This window comes from Plecotus auritus (assembly GCF_963455305.1).
Source record: "Plecotus auritus genome assembly, chromosome: 3".
In the NCBI taxonomy this organism is placed as follows: Eukaryota; Metazoa; Chordata; class Mammalia; order Chiroptera; family Vespertilionidae; genus Plecotus; species Plecotus auritus.
The window spans coordinates 112,530,263-112,545,706 of NC_137772.1; the positions used below are offsets into that span (position 1 = coordinate 112,530,263).

General features: G+C 46.8%; 1 pseudogene across 1 annotated transcript in view; it reads right to left on the reverse strand.

Moving 5' to 3' along the window:
- Nucleotides 1-12,986, reverse strand: part of LOC308244131 (protein SPT2 homolog) — a 65,156-nt pseudogene extending 52,170 nt beyond the window's left edge. The window contains exon 1 of the transcript in view: nt 12,792-12,986. The product of the transcript in view is annotated as a protein SPT2 homolog (transcript). The remainder of the gene's footprint in view (nt 1-12,791) is intronic.
- Nucleotides 12,987-15,444: the final 2,458 nt, after the last annotated feature.

A 15,444-nucleotide genomic window follows, 5' to 3' on the forward strand; every position in this document is an offset into this window, starting at 1 on the left:
AGTTTGGGAGCCTAAAGAAATAGCTGTCATTCATTGCAAAGGTCACCAGAAAGGGAAAGACTCAGTGTCAGAAGGAAACCAGCGTGCTGATGCCGCAGCAAAGCAGGCTGCCAAAGAACAAGCAGCACCGGCACGGATCATGTTGGCCCCCAAATTACCTGAATCTCCAAAGTACACTACGCCGGAGGAGGAATGGGCTCAGCGAGAAGGGGGCAAGAGAACAAAGGAAGGTTGGTGGGGACTCCCAGATCATAGGGTGTATGTGCCAGAACAGTTAGCCCTTAAGGTAGTCCTCCAGCAGCATGAACTTACTCATTTAGGAAAGACTGCCCTAGAAGCTTTGTTAGGCAAATACAATTATTTCCCGTCTTCCCTCCTTGTGTGCCTTGTGTGTCTCAGTTTCTCAGCGTTGCCTCCTCTGTGTGTAGAACAATGCCAAACAGGGTCCTGTGGGACCCATAGGAGTTCAGCACTGCGGGAAAACTCCCTTTGAGGACTTAGAAGTAGACTTTACAGAAGTAGGGCCTAGCAGAGGAAATAAATACCTACTAGTCTTGGTTTGCACTTTTTCAGGCTGGGTCGAGGCATATCCCACTCGCACAGAAAAGGCGAGGGAAGTCACTAAGGCATTGTTAAAGGACATAATTCCGCAGTATGGAATGCTTCTGACCATAGGGTCTGATAATGGCCCAGCCTTTGTAGCAGAAATCATACAACAGGTAACTAAGGCTTTAGGAATTAGATGGAACCTACATACAGCTTACAGGCCTCAGAGTTCAGGGAAAGTAGAGCGCATGAACCGGACTCTAAAGCAGGCTATGGCTAAGATATGCCAAGAGGCGATCTTACCCTGGACAGATAGCTTGCCTCTTGTACTCCTGCGGGTACGCTGTGCCCCAAGGACCAGGGTAGGTTTCTCTCCCTTTGAAATTCCATATGGTAGACCCCCTCCTTTAATTCGGCCAAAGGGAGATTTGGGGGAAATAGGAAACTTAGAAATCCAGAAGCAACTACAAGGACTTGGAAAAACTGTCTTTGAGGTCCACAGATGGGTTACTGACCGACTACCCATCTCTCTAGGGACAGCTGAACATCCTTATAAACCTGGATACAAGGTTTGGGTAAAAGACTGGAAAAAAGAGCCCCTTAAGCCAATGTGGAAGGGACCCTATCCAGTCATACTAACCACTCCCACAGCTCTCAAAGTTGCAGGACTGAACAACTGGATTCACCACTCGGGGGAAAGCAGTCCACCAGCTGAGCGACACCCAGCCTGAGTAGAAGGTGATCTCTGACCAGAAACACCCCCTGCAGATCACCCTCAAGAAGACAACGGACCTGGCTGATCAACCTGCTCCAAGGAATTCAGAAATGCCCTGCTGAATTCTTCCTTACACTAATCTTTCTTCCTATCTTCTCTTAATGGCAAAATGCTCTGGTATTTCTGGATAATCATTGTTTTTATCTTTCTAATAATTCTCATTTTGTCTTTTTATGAGTGCCGCCAGAACCCGAGGCTAGTCCCAGGAGGAGAACTCTTCTACCCTTACTGGAACACAGAAGCACCATAAAATTACTGCTTCCTACACAGCAAAGGAACAGGATGAAGCTAAGACTAATTCTTTTACTGTTACTGAACTCTCTTAATCTCGACCACTCTCAGGTATACACTCTGCCTCTTGAGAGCCTCCTGAGTCCTCACTATCTCTACTGAACACTTAATCTCACCCTCTCCCTCTTAAAAGAGCAGTCCAGCTAATCCCTCTCCTTATAACACTTGGCATTTCAGCAGGGGTTAGCACTGGAATAGGGGGACTGGCAACTTCCCTCTTCTACTATCAGAGCCTATCCAAAGACCTTGCTGACAGTTTAGAGGAAATAACTCAAAGTATTGTTGCAGTACAGGATCTGATTGACTCACTGGCAGCCATTACTCTCCAGAATTGAAGAGGACTAGACCTTCTCACAGCGGAGAAAGGGGGGCTGTGCCTGTTCCTTGAGGAAGAATGCTATTTTTATGCTAACCAGTCTGGTATTGTAAGAGATGGGGCCAAGAAACTAGCTGATCAAACTTCAAAAATAAGACAGAAGTTATCTGAAACCTGGAGTGCATGGCGGGGGGGGGGGGGGGGGGCGGAGTCTGGAAATGGCTCCTTCCATTGACAGGACCACTGTTAATGCTACTCATAGCCATAACCCTAGAACCATGTCTTCTAAATCTGTTAACTCGCTTTATCTCATCTCGTCTAGATGCCTTTAAACTTCAAATGGTCCTACAAGCTAGAAGAATTCCCTACAAACCTCTCCAAGAGGAAGAAACTGGATGTTAACCCCTTGGATGGCTCCCCTTTCCAGCAAGAAGCAGTAAAAGAGTTTCGACACCCCTGTTCACCATAACATCCCGTGGTGATTGTACCACAAGCTGAAAAGCTTGTGGGACAAGGGTGGGGGAGTGAGAAGGCTAACCACTAATTTGTAAAAACTGCTGTTTGGAATTTTCTGCTGTTTTTCTTAGACGGCCTCTTATTCTAAAAAAATAACTTTGCTTTCTAGCCTGCTTTAGCCTGCTTGAATAATGAGGAAGATAAACTTAGCTGTCTGAACTTGTAGGCCAGAGACTAGATATGCCCATAATTTTAGCTGTCTGACCTTGTAGGCCAGAGACTAGATGTGCCCATAATTTTTAGAACTGTGTTTGTTTTCAAAGCCAGCAGCGAGATAACCACTAATTGCACAGAGGGCTGGCTCCTTAATAAAAAGGGAAGTTCTGCTTGTAGCTTTGCTTAGAATTTGAATTCATTTTCTCTAAGCCCACCGGTGAATCAAGTTTGACTCCAAACTCTCCCGCATTGTTTACTAAGTACGGTTCTCTGTAACAGAAGTGCTCTGGTGAACAAGGGCTTGGGGACCAGGGACCAACCGGAAGTGCTGACGTCATCAAGGGGGAGGGGCCACGTTGACAGGCTGAAGTGCTCAGGTGGTTAAGGGTTTGGGGGCCGGGGACCAGCCAGAAGTGCTCACGTCATCAATGGGAGGGGCCAGATGGACAGCCTTAAATACTAAGTTGGTTAAGGGTTTGGGGACTGGGGACCAGCAGGGAGTGCTGATGTCATCAAGGGGGAGGGGCCATGTGGACAGCCCGAAGTGCTCAGGTAGTTAAGAGTTTGGGGCCCGGGGACTGGCCAGGAGTGCTGACGTCATCAATGTTAGGGGCCACGTGGACAGTCAGAATTGGTGACGAACCCCAGGGGTTTGGCTTGGCCCAGCGAACTGCTGGAAGTGCTCAGGTGGCCAAAGGCTTGCTGCCAGGTCAACAGCTAGAAGTGGTCAAGTGTAAAGTCTGGTAGAACCAGGTGAATGCATTGGAGGGTCCCAAGAGGTTGCAAACACCCCAGCTTTCTGAGATCCATACCCTGGAAGGCATGGAGAAGGTACCTATCCTCAGTGAAGGGTTTTCCCCAAACTAAGGAAAAAGCAGGCCCTCAGGGCGCAGGTAACTGTAAGTAACCCTGGAGCTTCAGAACTTTGCTCCCAGTATGGAAAGAGTTTGCAGGGCCTCAACACTTCTTTTTCCCAGATTTCAAAGTCCAGAGGCAGGGCTGTCTGCATCGAAGGTCAGTCCAGAATGAGATGATCCTATGATGGGGAGCATGGGGCCTCCCTGTGCTCTTGTACACCCATGATTGTCTTAAAGGAGTGTTGGCAGCCCCCTGCTTGCCACCCTCTCCACCGGGGATTAGGCAGTCTGTGAGCATAAGGTGACCTGGGGCTCTGGGTGTAAGGCCCTTAAGCCAACTTCCAGAGATTGGAAAGGCACCCCTTTCCTTAGCCGGCCAGTGTGGCTCATTGGTCAAGTGAACAAGGGCCTGGGGAACAGCCAGAAATAGTCACGTGAGCAAGGGTTGGGGCCCTGTGACCAGATTAAAGTGTTTATATCATCAATGGGGAGGGAACACGTGGAGAGCCGGAAGTGCTGAGGTGACTAAGGATATGGGCTGGACCAGGTGAAAAGCCGGAATTGTTCTGTTGGACAAGGGCTTGGGGACCAGGTACTGGCCGGAAGTGCTAACATCAACAAGGGGGACGGCCACGTGGACAGCCCCAAGTGCTAAGGTGGTTAAGGGTTTGGGGCCCGGGGACCGGCTGAAGTGCTGACATCATTAAGGAGGAGGGGCCTTTTGAACAGGGGGAAGTGCTCTGGTGGTTATGGATTTGGGACCCAGGGACAGGCCGGACGTGCTGAAGTCATCAAGGAGGAGGGGCCACGTGGACAGCCGGAAGTGGTAATGGACCAAGTAGTTGGGCTTGTCTCAGTGAACAGCCAGAAATCCTCAGGTAGACCAAGGCTTACTGCCATGTCAACAGCTGGAAGTGCTCAAGTGTAAAGGCTGGTAAAGCCAGGTGAATGCATTGGAGGATCTGAAGAGGTCGGAAACTTCCCAACTTCCCGTGGTCCATATTCTGGAAGGCAGCGACAAGGTACCTGTCCTCAGGGAAGGAAGTTCCCCAGAAATTAAGCAAAAAGCTGGCTCTCATTTCTCCACAAAACTTATGTGACCATAGAGTGGGCAGGTCTTTGCTCCCAGTATGGAAAGGGTTTTCAGGGTCTCAACACTGCTCTTTTCCATATATCAAAGCCCATAGGCAGGGCTGTCAGAGTTGAAGGGCACTACAGTTTGAAATGCCCCCTTATTGGGGACCATGGGGGATCCCTGGCCTCATGGTCGTCTAGGGTTGTCTTAAACGAGTGCTGGCGGCTACCTGCTTGCCAACCTCCCACCAGGATAGAGGCAGTCTGAGAGCTTTGGGTGTGAGGCCCTTAAGCCAACTTCCAGAGATTGGGAAGTCACCCCTCTTCTTAGGAGCTAAGTAGCAAGCCAGTGTGGCTCATTGGTAAGGCGAACAAGGGCCTGGGGAACAGTGGGAAATAGTCACATGAACAAGGGTTGGGCCTGGGAACCAGCTTAAAGTGTTCATGTCATCAAGGGTGACGGGCCACATGGACAGCCCCAAGTGCTAAGGTGGTTAAGGGTTTGGGGCCCGGGGACCGGCCAGAAGTGCTGATGTCAACAAGGGGGATGGGCCACGTGGACAGGCTGAAGTGGTTAGGTGATTATGGGTTTGGGGACAGGGGACAGGCCGGACATGCTGAAGTCATCAAGGGGGAGAGGCCACGTAGACAGCCGGAAGCGGTAATGAGGCCTAGTGGTTGGGTTTGTCCCAGTGAACAGCCAGAAATCCTCAGGTAGACCAAGGCTTGCTGCCAGGTCAACAGCTGGAAGTGGTCAAGTGTAAAGGCTGGTAGAGCCAGGTGAATGCATTGGAGGATCCAAAGAGGTTGGAAACTCCCCACCTTCTGTTACAGAAAACCGAAGAAGAACAAAGCAATACTTAGAGGGATGGAGTTACATTTATTACGTGCGGGTCCAGAGGAAAATGTCTCTCAAATTCTGGGCCCCAACATGCAGGAATTTTCCCTATTTCTATGTTTTTACCTTCTTTGTCTCCCAAATATGGGGTGTTTCCAGCCACTTTTGCAAGTTCTTAAAGAGCCCATATGTGCTGGGGCCTTGAGACCTCAACCAGAGGCCTGGCCTGGTGCCAGCACTGATAACTTTGTCTGGGGAAGTTTAATGGCCTCTCTGAAGTGGGAGTAGTCTTAGCAAGCAAAAATTTACAGAAGCCAAATAGCAGGGTTAAAATTTCAAACAGCAGTATTTATATAAGATGGATGCTTCATTCCCCACTGGTTTTATGTACATGAGTCAAATCATTGACTCTTAGTCATTGTAGTTATATTTACCCCTGAGGACTATAATCTTAATTTTCTGCCTAATAAAGTTAGTGGGCTTGCTTATAAGATAAGGGCCCATAATTAGGGCCAGGAGTAATCTTTAGAGAGTCCGAAGAGTCCTGGACTCTCAGTTTTTCCTGGGCTGTCTTAAGCCAGTGTGATGAAGCCAGGTTGGGATTCCATTGACCTTGATTGCCATGGAGGTGGTCCTTTCCAGGTAGGAGTCAGTCCTTAGGTGGCAAATTTCTTTACCCAAACAGAGTCACCAGGGTGGAAGGGATGAACCAGATCAGAAGTTTTTACAGGCAGAGCATCTCAGATGTGCTTCTGGATTGCTTCCTGGGTAGACTGTAAAGGCTGTAAGAACTTGAATAGAGACTGGTTATGGATTTTAGCTTTTCTAGATTGGGTAGGTCAGGATCTGGAAGAGTCACTAGAATCTGTAGAGGCCCCACTGGTTTTAGGGCAGCCTCCTGGGCAGCTTCATCTGTGGCCCAGTTCCCTCTTGCTTCTGTGGAGAACCCTTACCTTGTTGTAAATGCATACCTGCTATCAGTATACATTGTTACTGATTTTTCTTTTGTCTACCAGAGAGCCTGAAACTGGGTGACTCAAGTGTTTGACATCCAGTGCTCTTGTGTGTTCTGGAGTAAAACCTCGACCTCATGTGGGGCAGTTAGGATTAGTTACTGCCCTAGGGTTAACTTATTTGATTTTTAATAAGCATAGCTGTGGCTGCTACCACCCAGAGGCAAGTAAGTCACCCAAATGCAAAGGGGTCAAGTCTTTTGGACAAATAGGCTACCAGCCTTTTCTAGGGGCTGAGACTTTGGTGAGTACCTCTTTGCCTATGCTTCTTATCTCACATACGTAGAGGTGGAAAGACTTAGTTACATCCTGTAGCGCTAGTTGGCCCATCGTCCCTGCTCTGCTCATGTCTATCTAACTGCCTAATATATTACCTCAAGGATCCTGGCTCTGAATTCTTTTAGGGAAAATGGACGTTGAATTTCTTCTGTAGCAGCTTCGTGCGGAAGAGGGACGGAGTTTTCTCTCAGAACCAAGAGATCCTTGCTCTCTGTCACAGGGACGATGAGTCCTGGGCCCAGAAGGAGGTGGGCTTGTGACCTGGCAGAGACAAACTGTAACAAATGGTCCAGTGGAAGGGAAAGAAAACATTTCAGTTTTAATGACCTCTATTAAAACAGATTTTTTCTCCTCAAAATTACCTCTATGTTTATCAAAAGAGCCAGATAAAGACTAATTTACCTATTGTATTTAATTTGGCCTGATTGTTTGCATAAACACAACAAGAATAGTAACTGACTACCTTTGCCGGAATTTCATGATTGAATCTTATTGTGCCCCGTAGGGCCTGGAAGCCAAGCCATCCAGCTGCCGTCAGGCCTGCCTATAGTATCTGCTGAGTTAGGTGAATCCCTCACCTGCAGCGACTCCACCTGGGCCCATGCCCTAGGTTTTAAGGCCCATCTCAGTAGTCCTCCTACTCATCACAGCCTAGAGTGTGTGGGGTTCCGCAGGGACGCAGAGTCGTCCTTATTGCTCCCCTTCTACTCTGACCAACCACCAGTGATGGTAGAGCATGGGCCTGATGCTCCAGCGCCAGCCATTTTCAGGGCTCCCAAGCAGGATACCAGGCTTTTCCTTGGCACTCTTATTGGCGTCAAGTCTTCAGAGTTCAGACAGGGCTCTTTAAAACATGACACTGCAGTCAAAGTTTCCGGTCAATAAAACCACTATTAGAAACCGGTCTTATTGAATTTATGCAGAGAAATGTATTGCCATGACTTATTAAGCATTGCCAAATTTCAGAAGAATTATATAAGGAGAAAAATATACTGACCTGCTTTAAGATCTTCTGATTTTCCTTGTCAGTCCTTTCTATGGATTCTTCAGAGTAATATAACTGTCTTCAAATGACAAGGAGAAATTCAAAATGTGTCTATATTCAAGTAGACAATTATTGCTGTCCTTGTAGTAGGGTTCCCCCTACTTAACTTGTCCTTAAAATTTCATATGGTCTCTGGGAGGGGTGACATGCCCTCTGAGAAAGGACTAAGGGAGCTTTATTGCTTTACAGGGTCTCATATGTCACAGGACCTCACGGGGTCTGTAATTCCTGTAACAAAGGGCTGGTACTCACTACTTCCCTCTGTTCCAAACAGGCCTTCCCCAGTTTCCTAAAGTTGAGGTTTGTGCCACCCCTGACATGGGCATGGTCACACAGTCCTGCAAGACAGTAACATTGGCACTGTGGCCACCTTAGGTAACCAAATCTTCTGCTACCATATATGACATATGGTAGGGCTATACAAATATCTTATGGAGGTGACTAAAGTCTATTCTTAACCTTCCTACACAAAGCAAAATTGTCCTTGTCTTTCTGGAGTCAGCCCATGAAGTCGCAGGTATCATCTAAATCTATTATACAGCTTTCTGCAGGTCACTGTCAGGGCTGTGCATGGTGGTCAGTTCTTCTTTCTAGCCATAAACACAGCCTAATTTCCCTAAATTGTATTCTGGCACGGGAGAAAATTGTTTTGCTGTAAACAGGCAGCATAACCCCTACATATCTGGGCTTGGACATCTGCCTAGAAAGCTGTAATTTATAAGTTTAACATGTGGCCTTAGGTCCTTCTAACTCAACAGGGTCTCTGCCATCCCTCAGTCAGACTCCTCCTCTCTTGGAGAATCTCAAAGTCCTGAAGGCTCCCCGGTCCAGGGAGAATGCCTTTCCTTTGCTCTTTGACTTTAAGCTGCCAGTCCAAAACAGCCAGAGTTGCAGTTAGAAACAGCGTTGCATATTGCAAAACGCTTCTGTGGCAGTGGCTTGGGTATTAGACCCCTAGTCTTCCCGCCAGTCCCATTTGTGGCAGAGCAGGGACCAGGCCTCTCCCAAGGGAGTGCATTGGAAAGGGATCTCAGCCCCTCCTCTTCCAGTAGCAACAGGTACTGAACCCTTTCAGTACATTTGCAAACAGGGAGCTTTCACTAGCTCTATCTGCTGCTTTTACAGATCCCAGGCCTGCTGCTCTATTCCTGGGGCTGCAGGAAGGCTAGTAGCAGTCACTGGCTTCTGGTTTAACTGCTGCAGCCAGCAAGCCAAAGGCCTAAGTCTTGTACTGCTCATTGTAAAACACTCATTACTCACTGGGCAGCAGTGGGGCAGCTCTAGTGTCAGGTAAATGTCTGCTGTCCCTGCTTTTCTTGCTGCTGCTGAGGCTTATTCCAGGGCCACTGCAGGCAGCTCAGGCATCCAGCCCCCCTCACCTGCTTCTTTCATCTGGCTCTTGGGGGATGAGTCTGCCTAGCGAACAGTTTTAAATCACCAGGGCAGCTAGATTAATTACGCTTTCAGAAAAATTGAGACCTTGAATCTAGTGAAGTTCTGATAAGACACCTGGTCCATACCCCTACGCCAGCAGAACAGTCTGCAGCCAGTAAAATCAACAAAAACCTATCTCTCCCTGCTTCATAATTAACTGCTGACAATGCCCCCTCCTCCGTCCAGTCCCCCAGTCCAGTTGCTTGTCTCTCTTCCCGATTGTGAGTCAGAGGAAGACAATTCCTATAGAGGGGAGAAATAGAAACAGTGGGAGTTTCAGAGAAAACTACAGACTACCACTGTAGTAGTCCTCCCTTTCGAAGGCTGAGGTCTGACCTGTGGAGAAAAATGACTCTTAGTCAGCCTGGAAAGATAGGGAGGAGGAAGATAAGGGTGTGTAGGGAGATTTCTTGGGAACTGAAAGCCTGGAAGTCCTCCTGAAAGAAAAGATCTTTAATCCAGTTACAGATGCTATTAGAATTGGGGGTCCATAGATAGTTAATAATAACTTCAGCCTTAGTTCCACCACAGGTGGCTCACGTTGGATTATGATGTCACAGACAGGGACAGGGCCTGTAAATCTCTCCGCCCTGCGGAGCTGTAAGCCCTGCCCCTGGAAGTCTCCGATCACCAAAAGAGATAAGAAAGCCATAAATAAAAGTTCTTTGTTCTTTGAAATGTCATAAATTTATACCTTTAAATTAACCCTAGGACTTTAAAATTTCAATTTAATACAGCAATTTCACAAATCAGAGCAAACTGAAACCTTTACTTATACAAAATTAGAGAGAAGTTTTTATTAGCTAAGTGGGCTGATTCCCTCCCACTGTGATAGAGAGCAAACCATCTCTGAGAAAAATAACTCAGCAGCGCTGCTTAAGATGTTTGTAGACCATTACAGGTTCAGCCTTTAATAAATAAAACATTTTAGCCAGATGAATCAACAGAAATGCAGAATAAATCAAAGTAGCTTTTGCTTCACACAGACCAGTTAATGAGCAGATAATTATGCCAAGACAGACAAACATCCATACTCACACTCTCTCAGTAGACTAGCCCAAACTGGAACTGAGCAGATAAATGAAACAATGCCCAACTCCCCAGATGGGCATGGGGGCACTCCCAGCACCCATGTCCCAAAACAGAATTCTCAACCAACATCTTGGTGAGAACCTACTGGAGGAGTTAAGACTGCGTCCAGTCCCCCTTCTCGGTAGCAAATTGGCTAGTCCCACACAAACAAACAGCAGAGTGAACTCATAATTCCTTAATCGAATCTGAATTCATTCACCTCCAGAGTCCCACATTTATAAACTAGCTAGTCCTAGTTTTTGACTTCTACCAGATATTCACCCAGAGTTTAAACAGTCACCTGATTCCTGACTCCTGATTAATTTGCCTGAGGAATCCATATGGCTTCCGGGGAGGTGATCAAGCTCCCCCTCCCACTGACTTGGAGTGGGCTGAACTGACGGGGCCCCTACCTCAAAGATTCTGTTGACAGGTCCAGAAGTGTCCGTCCACTCTCTCCAGATGCCGGTCGGGTCCTGGGCTGAGGTTCGGGAGCACCTGGAGTCCCCTGGTTCAATTCTGCTAAATCAGCAGAGCAGCACCTCCCGGGGGCCTATCCAGCTTCCTGGGCCCCAAACCCCGCCCATTCACTGGAGGCTAAAGAGGCCAAGCAGAGTTGTTCCTTGGTTCAGGGAACCAATAATGTTACAGAAAACCGAAGAAGAACAAAGCAATACTTAGAGAGATGGAGTTACATTTATTACGAGCGGGTCCAGAGGAAAATGTCTCTCAAATTCTGGGCCCCAACATGCAGGAATTTTCCCTATTTCTATGTTTTTACCTCATTTGTCTCCCAAATATGGGGTGTTTCCGGCCACTTTTGCAAGTTCTTAAAGAGCCCGTATGTGCTGGGGCCTTGAGACCTCAACCAGAGGCCTGGCCTGGCACCAGCACTGATAACCTTGTCTGGGGAAGGTTTAATGGCCTCTCTGAAGTGGGAGTAGTCTTAGCAAGCAAGAATTTACAGAAGCCAAATAGCAGGGTTAAAATTTCAAACAGCAGTATTTATGTAAGATGGATGCTTCACTTCCTGTGTTCCATATTCTGGAAGGCAGCGAGAAGGTACCTTTCCTGACGGAAGGACGTTTCCCAGAAATTAAGCAAAAAGCTGGCCCTCAATTCGCGACAAAATTTAAGTGACCATGGAAGGGGCAGGTATTTACTCCCAGTATGGAAAGGGTTTACAGGGCCTCAACACTGCTTTTTCCTAGATATCAAAGCCCATAGTCAGGGCTGTCAGAGTCACAGGTCACTCCAGAGTGAGATGTCCCCATGTTGGAGACCGTGGGGATCCCTGGCCTCATGGACGCCCCGGGGTTGTCTTAAAGGATTGCTGGCGGCTTCCTGCTTGCCAACCTCCCACCGGGAAAGAGGCAGTCTGAGAGCAGAAGGTGACCTGGGGCTGTGGGTGTGAGGCCCTTAAGCCAACTTCCAGAGATTGGGAAGTCACCCCTCTTCTTAGGAGCTAAGTATCCAGCCAGTGTGGCTCATGGAGAGGCGAACAAGGACCTGGGGAACAGCGTGGAATAGTCACATGAACAAGGGTTGGGCCCGGTAACCAGCTTAAAGTGTTCATGTCATCAATGGGGAGGGGCCAGGTGGAGAGCCGGAAGTTCTGAGGTGACCAAGGATATGGTCTGGCCCAGGTGAACAACCAGAAGTGCTCTGGTGGACAAGGACTTGGGGACCGGGGACCCGCCAGAAGTGCTGACGTCATCAAGGGGGAGTGCCAGGGCCAGCCTGACAGGTTGAACTGGACTGAGGTAGGGAGGTGGGAATTGAGAAAAGAAAGAAAGACAGGAGAGCGGGATTGGGAGGACTACAGGTCATCGAGAGACTACACCAAGTTTATTAACTGCATAATGCCTTTTATACACAAAACACTGAATAGGAGATCTGTCAAGAGGAATGTATTCTTTGTTCCTCTTAATCTCTAAGGGAGAGACAGAGCAGAAGGACAAATTCTCAGTACAGCAAATCTCAGTAAATAGTTACAGACTTCTTGGTAAGCTATGAAAGGTTGCTCTCATTCTACCCATAACCGCCATCCAAACAAGCCTGGGAAAACTGTGTGGGTAGGGGACAGCCTCGCTAGTCCCTTCAGGTTCAAGGACCATGTCAGCTTACACCTGGTCTCCAACATATCCCCCTTCTTTGTTTTTAGGCGAAGTTCATGTAGCCCTATTTGCTGGGATCGGATGCTAGATCCTATGGTTCGGAAGCAGACTGGAAGTAAACAGAGAATAATGAGAGCAAGGGTAACAGCAACTAACAGAGACCAAATAAAAGACTGTAACCCATGAAAGGACATAAGGCTTTGAATTTCATTAAAAATATTCTGTGTTACTTTGCTAGGAGGCAACAGAGCGGAACCTGCATCATTAATAGCTTGAATCTCTCCATGTAATCTACTGATATCTAAAGTGAAGTTAGTCTGATCCCAAACTCCTAACAGGTGGTTGCAAACTCGATCCCAATGCCACATAGTACCATTATATATCTTAGGGGTGACACATATCCAATCAAACTCAGCATGGCAAGAAACAAAGTCTCAGCAGTTTGTTGTGCCCCTTGGCGAACGACCATGGCCTCGGCCTCTATAGTTAGCTTCTTCAACTGTCCCCAAGTTGGTGGAGATATGCTCCGAGTCATCCGTGATCTCCGTGGTGGCGGTGGTGGCACGGGTGCTAGTGGACCGACCCGTAGCCTCTTGAATGGTGGAGTGAGTTCTTGTTCCACTTTGTCCTCCATCTTGACCTTGAAAGGGCCGGACATAGCGGCTGGGGATCCAACGGGGCTCAGAGGAAATACGCAAACAGACCCCCGAGCCCATATCAGAACAGGGTCGGGGCCATGCCATTGTCCTGTAAGTAAGTCTTTCCACTGTACCCAAGGGTGGGATCTGGATAGTGAGGACCACTGTTGCTCCGCTGTGGTTTTGCCCTGAGCATCACCATTTAAAATATTAAGGGAATAAAGAGCTCTGTTAAGTATGTTAGCAGGGGTATCTACATACTCCCCCTTCCTTATTTTTTCAATTTGCCTTTGCAAAGTCTGATGAGCTCACTCAACTATTCCCTGTCCTTGAGGATTATATGGGATGCCTGTTTTATGCTGGATTCAAAAAGTAGTACAAAACTTTTGGAATGCCGTACTTATATAGGCTGGACAATAGTGTGGGGGATGCCTAGGAAAGTAAAGGCTTGTAAACAGTTAGCAATAACATGTTTAGCGGCTTCTCCTGTATGAGGGGATGCAAAAATAAAACCAGAAAAAGTGTCAATTGAAACATGGACATAAGCTTGTTTCCCGAAAGATGGAATATGGGTTACGTCCATCTGCCATAGTTGGCCTGGTTTGTAGCCTCGTGGATTGACTCCTGTGGGAGGAATGAATGTGGTTAAAGGGCATTGAGAACAGAGTTTAACAATTTGCCGAGCTTGTTCCCTTGTGATTCAAAACTGCTGGCGCAGGCTAGCGGTATTTTGATGATGGAGAGAATGCGAGGCTTTGGCTGCATCTAAAGGAGATAATGCTAGATAGGCAGTTTTAGTAAGTTGATTAGCGTAAGTATTTCCTGCAGAGAGAGATCCAGGTAAATCTGTATGAGCTCGTATATGGCCAAAGAAACAAGGGTGAGAACGTTTCCTGAGTAAAGCTTGAAGCTGTAGTAAGAGAATAATCACTTCGGATCAGTCAGTGTCATGTAAATTAGCAGTTTCTAAGTGAATCATAATATTTACAATATAACGAGAGTCTGAGTAAAGGTTAAAAGATATAGTGGAAAGTTTGTGTAACGCTTGATGTACTGCTTCGAGCTCTACGCATTGTGCTGAAGTGTGGTTAGTCTGAAAAACAAAGGGTTGATTATTGATAACCAGGGCAGCTGTGCCATTATTAGAACCATTAGTAAACACCAGAACTGCATGAGGAATTGGTTGAGTCTTGACTACTTTGGGGAAAATGAAGGAATGTTCTGTAAAAAATTGTATGAGTTTATTAGATAGGTAATGAGAGTCTACTGTACTGTGATAGCCGAGGAATGAAAGAGGCCATTTATCATCTATATGAAATAGCCATTGCCTTTGTTGAGCCTTATAGGGTACTATGATGGTATGGGGCTCTTGACCAAAAAGTTCCAGAGATCTGAGACGTCCTGCAAAAATAAGATCTGCTACTGCTTCTGAGTAAGGATAAACTACCTTTTTCAGGGGGGAGTGCGGATGAATCCACCGCAAAGGCCCCTGTTGCCATAAGAGGCCAGTAGGATACACTGGCGTAGCCAGTAGTAAATACAGCCATGGCTGTGAGTAATCAATTTTTTGTACAAATTGTTTCTTTAAGGTAGCTTCTATGTGGCAGATAGCCTTGCAAGCTACAGGAGTAACCTGACGAGGGGAGAGCGGATCGCTATCCCCACGAAGAATATCAAAATAAAGGTTTAAGGTCATTAGTAGTTATGCCTAAAGTTGGCCTAATCCAGTTGACATCCCCTAAAAATTTTTGAAAATTATTTAAAGTCTCTAGCTTGTCTATCCTGAGTTGAATCTTTTGAGGACGAATTTTTCTTCCTTCTATGATATGTCCAAGATATAGGTAAGGGTCTCGTCTTTGAACTTTTTCAGGTGCAATAATTAATCCAGATTTAAGAAGAGCCTGTTGTAAGTCATCATACACTTGTTCTAATTGACATTCCGTGTAGTGAGCTAAAAGGATGTCATCCATATAGTGTATGATATAAGCCTGCGGATGTTTCTCTCGAACTCTGTGAATTGCCTTGACTAACAAACTTTTGACACAGGGTGGGGCTATTAGCCATTCCCTGAGGCAATACCTTCCAATGATAGCAGCGTATGGTTCCTGAAAATTAGTAGATGGGACACCAAATGCAAAGCATTTGCAATCAGAGGGGTCTAGAGGAATAGTGAAAAAACAATCCTTTAAATCTAGTACTAATAGCTTCATCCCATTAGGGATTGCTACAGAGGAAGGGAGACCAGGCTGTAAAGGTCCCATAATCTCCATAGTCTTGTTTATCGCCCTTAGATCTTGTAAAAGGAGCCAGTTTCCTGATTTCTTTTTTATGATAAAAATAGGAGTATTCCAAGGACTGGTAGTCTCTTCTATATGTCCTAGCTGGAGTTGCTCCTGTACCAACTCATGAGCAGCTTGTATTTTTTCTTAGGAAAGGGGCTACTGCTCTACCCATACAGAGTTATCTGACTTCCAAGAT